This window comes from Henckelia pumila, chromosome 2, assembly GCF_033568475.1.
Source record: "Henckelia pumila isolate YLH828 chromosome 2, ASM3356847v2, whole genome shotgun sequence".
NCBI lineage: Eukaryota > Viridiplantae > Streptophyta > Magnoliopsida > Lamiales > Gesneriaceae > Henckelia > Henckelia pumila.
The window spans coordinates 144441169-144448124 of record NC_133121.1 but is presented as its reverse complement, the minus strand read 5'-3'; the positions used below and the strand labels follow the sequence as shown (position 1 = coordinate 144448124).

The 6956-nt window shown below is 34.0% G+C and overlaps 1 long non-coding RNA gene across 2 annotated transcripts; it reads right to left on the bottom strand.

Moving 5' to 3' along the window:
* Positions 1-1944: 1944 nt before the first annotated feature.
* Positions 1945-3065, bottom strand: LOC140885245 (uncharacterized). 2 transcript variants are annotated; one of them, XR_012150848.1, is made up of 3 exons: positions 2949-3062; positions 2295-2499; positions 1945-2206 (listed from the first exon to the last, which is right to left on the bottom strand). It is a non-coding gene; the product is annotated as an uncharacterized lncRNA (long non-coding RNA). The 2 variants fall into 2 exon arrangements; XR_012150847.1 differs by having other exon boundaries at positions 2295-3065.
* Positions 3066-6956: the final 3891 nt, after the last annotated feature.

Genomic DNA, 6956 nt, shown 5'->3' with positions numbered 1-6956 from the left:
ATTTTTTATTATTATATATTTAGCTCGAAATCAAGATTCATAATTTAGTTGGATACATGAGTCATGCACGTCCGACATTATAATGTCGGTATTCTAGCATAATAATTTATTGCATTAACAACATGATTTGATGAATTACATAACAATATAATGTGCAATTAATTAGCCCAACGTTTAAAAAAATTCCTAACATTTATATGCCGATTTGGTCTCTTGTTAGACGGCTAATCTGTGAGACGGGTCAAACTCATCTCATATTTACAATAAATAGTTATATTTTTAATATATATATATATATATTATTATTTTATATAATATAACAATTTCTCGGTCTGACCGTCCGATTGAACCGATCCAACCGACTGAACCATTTTTTAATAGTTTATCGACCTGGTTATGAAAAAATTATATTCTAACATAAACTGGGGATGGGGACAATATATATAATATATTGCATTAAAAACATGATTTGATGAACAGAACCATATAATGTGCAATTAATTAACCTTATACCAATTTATAATAGAAGATTTTATCCCCATCTGAAATAGATTAGTAATTCCCATAGAAATATGGCCGTAATCGCATGTTGGAACTTTAATGATGTGAAAATTAAATGATTTATTACACCAAGATTACGTGCAATTTAATGACAGAAGTGATTCGCGTGAGTGTATTTAAATCAATATAATTGATGAATTCAAATGAAATAACAAAAATAGATGGCATTTAATACATAGACCCATTTATAATAATGTTTTTCAACAATATGTACCACACGACACATTGTGCACCACAAATTACTAAATAAAACCCAGTGGAATTTTTTTTCCCCCTCAAAAAAACGGTGAGCCGCAAGAATAAGTTTGCAGACTTGTGAAAATTAGGAAAAATTATAATTTTGATCCGATAATTTTGTCAGTTTTTTATTTTAATATTTTATTTTTATAGATTTCAATTTTAGTTGATTATTTTTTATTTTGGCAATTTTAGTCGAAAATACTGTTGTCTACACGCGTCAGCTCCACATCAGATGCATTAGTTCTACATCAACGCCATATCAGAAGCAAGGATTAAAAGTGTAAAAAAAACCAAATAACATATTAAAATTAAAATATGATAACATAAAAGACCGAAATCGCAAATAGATAAATATACAGGATTTAAAAAATATTTTTTCTTGAAAATTATAACCTGATATATATATTTTTATGTATAATTATATAATTTTGAAATGTATATGTGAGGACCTTGATTTTAATAATCTAATCAAAATAAATTATGCAATAATCAACAGAGAGTCCGGACCTAAAGGTCGCAAATAAAAAAAAAATTGAAAAGGCATGCACGGACCCCGTGCATTAATCTGCACAAAAACCAACTTTTTGAATAAAATGTACGGACTCCGTGCATCCTCTGTGTCCATGTCCGTGCCCAACATTTCAAATTCTTCAACTTACTGCTTAAGAACAAAAGCACACAAACCCACTACAAGAAAAATCCTTTAGATGACATTTAAAAATGTCCTTACACATCACATATAGTGACATTTTAATTATAGTGACATTTCATAAAAATGTCCTCTATAGTGATGTCGTTAAAAGTGGGATGACACTTTTTAGTGTCATTATAGCATGGAAATACAAACACTAGTAGTGCCACAAAATATCATTGTAAAGACACGAAAAATTGTCAGGAAAAATTGACATTTTTTAATGTCACCATAGCATAGAAATATCAACACTATTAATACTAGATACATTGTTTCAAGGACAAAAACATGTCATGAAAAATTGTATAATGACATTTGTAAATGTCACCTAAACTTGTGACCATTTAAATATTATTCCTATATATTTTCATGTTACAAATTCATAAAGTATTATGAATTTGAAACTTAAAAAATCATGAAAAATAATAACCTCTAGCATTTAACAAAAGTAATAAAAATAATATTACGCAATAACAACCAATATTTTCATACATAAGATTGCAATAAAACTTCTACAAAAATGTTGGTACACCGTAAACAATATAACTCCAGCATAAATGTTGGTATACTAGAATGAATAAAAGAAAAAAACTGCCTATAAATTATATTGATCTAATATGCAACCATCGTCCATCATCATTCGGATCCATGCCATGAAGAAATAGTTTGGCCACACGTTTGATTGAATAATTTGATCAAACCCGAGCTTCCAATCTAAAAGAAAAAAAAGATGATAATAGAACTTGAGTTCAAGAAATAAGGATGTTTATACTTATCAATTCAAACGAGACTGTGGCAGTACTTGATCCATGTATTTGGGATTAGAAACAAAACTTTGCATCATCTGTGCCATGGCTGGGTTCTGCAATAATCGACTGAATGATAAGGAATCAGACATGGTCATTCGCTCCAACTCAGGAACACTGAACCCCCTAACACAAGAATTGATGTTAGTCTAGCATCATCAGTTGAATTAGTTCTTGCAGCATTATTCGTCAGCGAACTTCCTAAAATATCACATTGAGCAACCCACATATAGTGTCCATTACTGATGCATGGATAGAAGACAAGAAACGAAAAAGCAATAGAGAAGCTACAAATGACTTCGATCCTAATAAGATTAATAAGAGCATCCACTCACAAATTTCTAACTAATGGAGAACGGAGGGTCAAAAAAACTAGTCCTAACAAAAGAGGACGTGGAGCAAGAAAGTTGAAATACGAGCAAAAAATAATAAAAGTAGCATAAATAGAACCACCAAGCACACCACAGCAGTTGGGTACTTAATTCAAACAGGATAAAAAATGAAGTTTAAAATGAAGAAAGTCTAGCACCATTTTAATAAATACGTGATTCTCTAATACAAATATTAGAATGACAGATATAACAACCTATTTAAAAAAAAGAAAAATAATAAAAAAAAAAAATTAAAGATGCCCAATTCTCATATGATACCTGTGTTCCAATCATGGAGCCATGCATATTCCTTCTAAGTCACAAGGTCATTCTCGTCAAACACGTAGTTATAGTCATGAATTACTACATATGTAGAGAATCTATGCCATATTCAGAATTTTAGGAATGAAAGGGATCAAATTAAATAATAATATTTAGCATGGGACAACCGACGTCCTTCAAATTTACTAAACCATAAAAAACATGAGTTGCAAAATAATAAATTGGAAGGAACTACTAAAACATGGAGTAAAAAAGTAAGCATACTTTAAAGCAACATTATATGATAGATTTCTGAATTTCATCCAGCATTAAAAATCAAATATAGAAATATATTTTGGCTCAACTAAATTAAAGATATTGATAACATCTTATAATTTTCTTCGTTCTTTCATGCATTGGACATATCAAATTGCTGGGGGAGGGGGTGTAGCAGCTCACTACTACAAGTTCCTTATTCACTAAACTAAATGGTCAACCATTTTTTGAGACCAAGTCAAATTGGAGGTGACCTGTTTGTCCAAGTTTTGCTATCTTAATGAGTTTGGATCCTCCAACAACTCCTCCCATAACAACTTGGAAAAAATATTACATTGATTAAAGTACTATTTTTTTACTTTCTACATAATTTTTCATACCAATTTATATAAATAACAACCGAAACATCTGTCCTCTCACATTCAACAACCAGTATCAAGAACTAGCATTCTACATACGCAAGCTCAAGATCAAATATCTCATACCTAGAACTGATCCTTTGCATAGTTTGGAAACACTTTATAAAAGTTGAGTACCGTTGTGAATATTCCTTTCTAATGTCCCATCTTTGGAGCTCTAAAAATTCCAATAGTGACCACCTATTACATAATGAAAAGTCAAGACATAACAGATAGAAACAATAAGAGAACTTGCACAAGACAGCAAACATCAAGAAAAAAAGAGAGAGAGAGAGAGAAAGGCTTAAAATTGGAACCAAGAACACAAAATTTTGTCCTTAGATCGAACATATTGCACAACAAAAGTGAACTCTACATTGGATATGGAACCCGTATCTTAAGGTTGACCACCCCTTTGTGGATGAAAAATTATAGAATCCAGCACTAATATATGTCTGGCGTCCTCTCTTTTTTGAAAAATCCATCACACAAATTAACAATACATCAGTAATCTTTCAACACTCTTTTAGCAGAGTCAGTGTACCCTTCATAAATTTTTCAACAAACCATCACTACAATCATAAAAAATCAGCGAACCTTTAATCACGCATACATATACCTTCAGGCACCGTTTGGTTTGGGTGATAAGATAAGTAATCCATAGATAAGTAATATAATGCAAATTAAAAATAAATAAGAAAAAATAGTTAATACATTATGATGCCCCGGTAAGCCAGGGGGGCAGGGCCACGAATGCCCCGGAGTGGTAGGGCCGTATTAAGGCAGCCCAGTAGCCTCAGGAGCCCGGGAAACCAGGTCTGCAGGACTTATATAAAGCCCGTGTTTTAGGGGCATGATCCCCACGATTATCATAAACCCGAGCTTTTCGGGTTCATCGTACGTGACAGGCAAACATGGGCAACTACCGCACCCACGATCCAGATCGTGGCCACTACCCTGGAATTGCGGAGTGACACTCTCACTCCAAGGCCTTTAAATACCTGGTCACAGATATTTGTAGAGGTATGTTCATCTAAACTTCCAAAGCACTATACTCATTTCTCTAAAAAGCCCACTCTATTTCTAAGTTTAACTTAAGCATTGGAGTGGCCCCGCCGGAAACTCCTCCGGCGCCCCACTAACGTGCTTTTTATTCCCTTCCTTGGTGTGCAGATCATCTTGATTAAGAAAGGACAGCTCATATATTACTTCCATTAGCCCGGTCACCACGTCAGGCCCACATCACTACCCTGATAGCCCGGGCCCTGGTTTTACAAACCATCATCATTGGCGCCGTCTGTGGGAAAGCTTGTTCTATAGACGTAGATATGGCTTCTCATGATCAAACATTACCTGGAGACCATCAGCCAGGACGGAATGTTACCATTCCCTTGGAGCAGTTAGAATCATTTGTCCAAGATGTGGTACGAAAGTCGTTGATAGCTGCAAAGCAGCCACAATCAAAGGACATAACAGTGGAGGAAGAAGGGAATCAGGGTAATCCAAACCCTACTGCCCAGGTTCAAGAAGGAGAAGAAGAAGAAAGCTCTTGGATGCACTCAATACAGCCGTCCATGGCAGATGAGTTGCATGAGCTCAGGAGGAAGGTACAGAAGTTGGAGGAGGGGGGTTCCCAAATGGCTTGCCCTATCAAAATTCCGGTTTGCCCTTTTTCACAGGAGGTGATAGAGGAACCCTTGCCACTGAATTACAAGTCGGCAAAAATCCGGGAGTACGATGGGAGCACAGACCCAGAGGAGCACCGGCTCGGTTTGAAAATGTAGCCATGTTACATTGCTATGGAGATAAGATCAAATGCAAAGTCTTCCTAACCACTTTGGTGGATTCTGCCCAAAGATGGTTTGAGAAGTTGGAGCCCTAGAGTGTTCAATCATTTGCAGAATTCAAGCAAGTGTTTTTGCAGCACTTCGGCAGTAGCAAGAGGTATAGGAAAACTGCCTATAGCCTTTTTGAAGCAAAGCAGTCAGGAGAGGAGTCTTTACGAACCTATATCAAAAGGTTTAACAAAATTGCTTTGGAGGTCCCAACTTGTGCCCAGGAGACCAAGATCACGGCTTTCACTCAAGGTGAAACGACCCTATCTCTATAATTAATAAATAAATATGCGGAAATTTTTTTTTTTTTTTATACTTACTAAATAAAATATGTACATATATGCCCATACATATATGCACAGAATAAAAAGATTTAAAATAAATAAATAAATAAATAAACAATTAAATACTTAAATAAAAAAATGCATTCTTTAAAATAAAATAAACATCTGAGTCAAACATTTAATTAAAAATACTGCAAAATAAAAATGAGTAAATTCTGCATGCACTGAAAATATTTAATAAAATATTCTAAACTCACAACCACTGAAAAATAATAAAAATGTATCATGCTAAAATATTCAAAAACATGCAAGGTGACTCAGACATCTATCACGGTCACGGGGTCACTGCATGTCCGCTCATACATCCTCGCCTCCGGTGGGAACAACCTCATCCTCAACGAACTCACCTGCACCATACCAGTGTAGTGAGCCTAGAGGCCCAACATGCTAACATAACAAGGGTTTGAAAATAATTTAAAACAATTAAATACTAATACATATATATACATGAATGAGCATGCTTAAAAATTACATAACATAACTTAACTTAAATAAACTTAAATAATATAATACATAACAATGTTGAGCAAATTAATTTTCTAACATCGCATGGTTGTATCCGTAGTGTAACCTTAAATCATACATTAAATACTGATCAGCGTGGAAACCAACGTACGTGGCCGATGACGAATCACCTCTTAAATTGGCAGTAAACTGCCCTTCAATCATATGGGGACGAATCCCCCTTAAATTGTCACACTACTTCAACTTCCAACATAAAATATTTTCTTGCTCAACCTTAAACATTAAATCATGCATAAAATATTATTTCATGAATGCATGTACTTGAATAAAATGTGTGTCCTTCATATATATTTAATTTAATTTCTTACTAACATATAAATATTAAAATAACTTAATGCATAAAAATAATTAAATATATAATCAGGACACATGCAATTTCTCATGGGTTGTCCTGAATTGCTGTCCCTAACACTCAAGCCCATTTTTCTTAAATCTGGCCCATTAACACTGAGAATGGCCCAATAACATACTTAAGCCCAAAAATACAATTCTAAGCCCAAATAATTAATTTAAGCCCATTAACACTCTATTCTGGCCCAATGGGCCCAAAAGCCCAAAGACTGGCCCAATAATTTCCATGGGCCCCCAAGGCCCATAAAATTAATGGACTTACTTAATTAAATTAATTAAGCCCAAAATAAATAAATT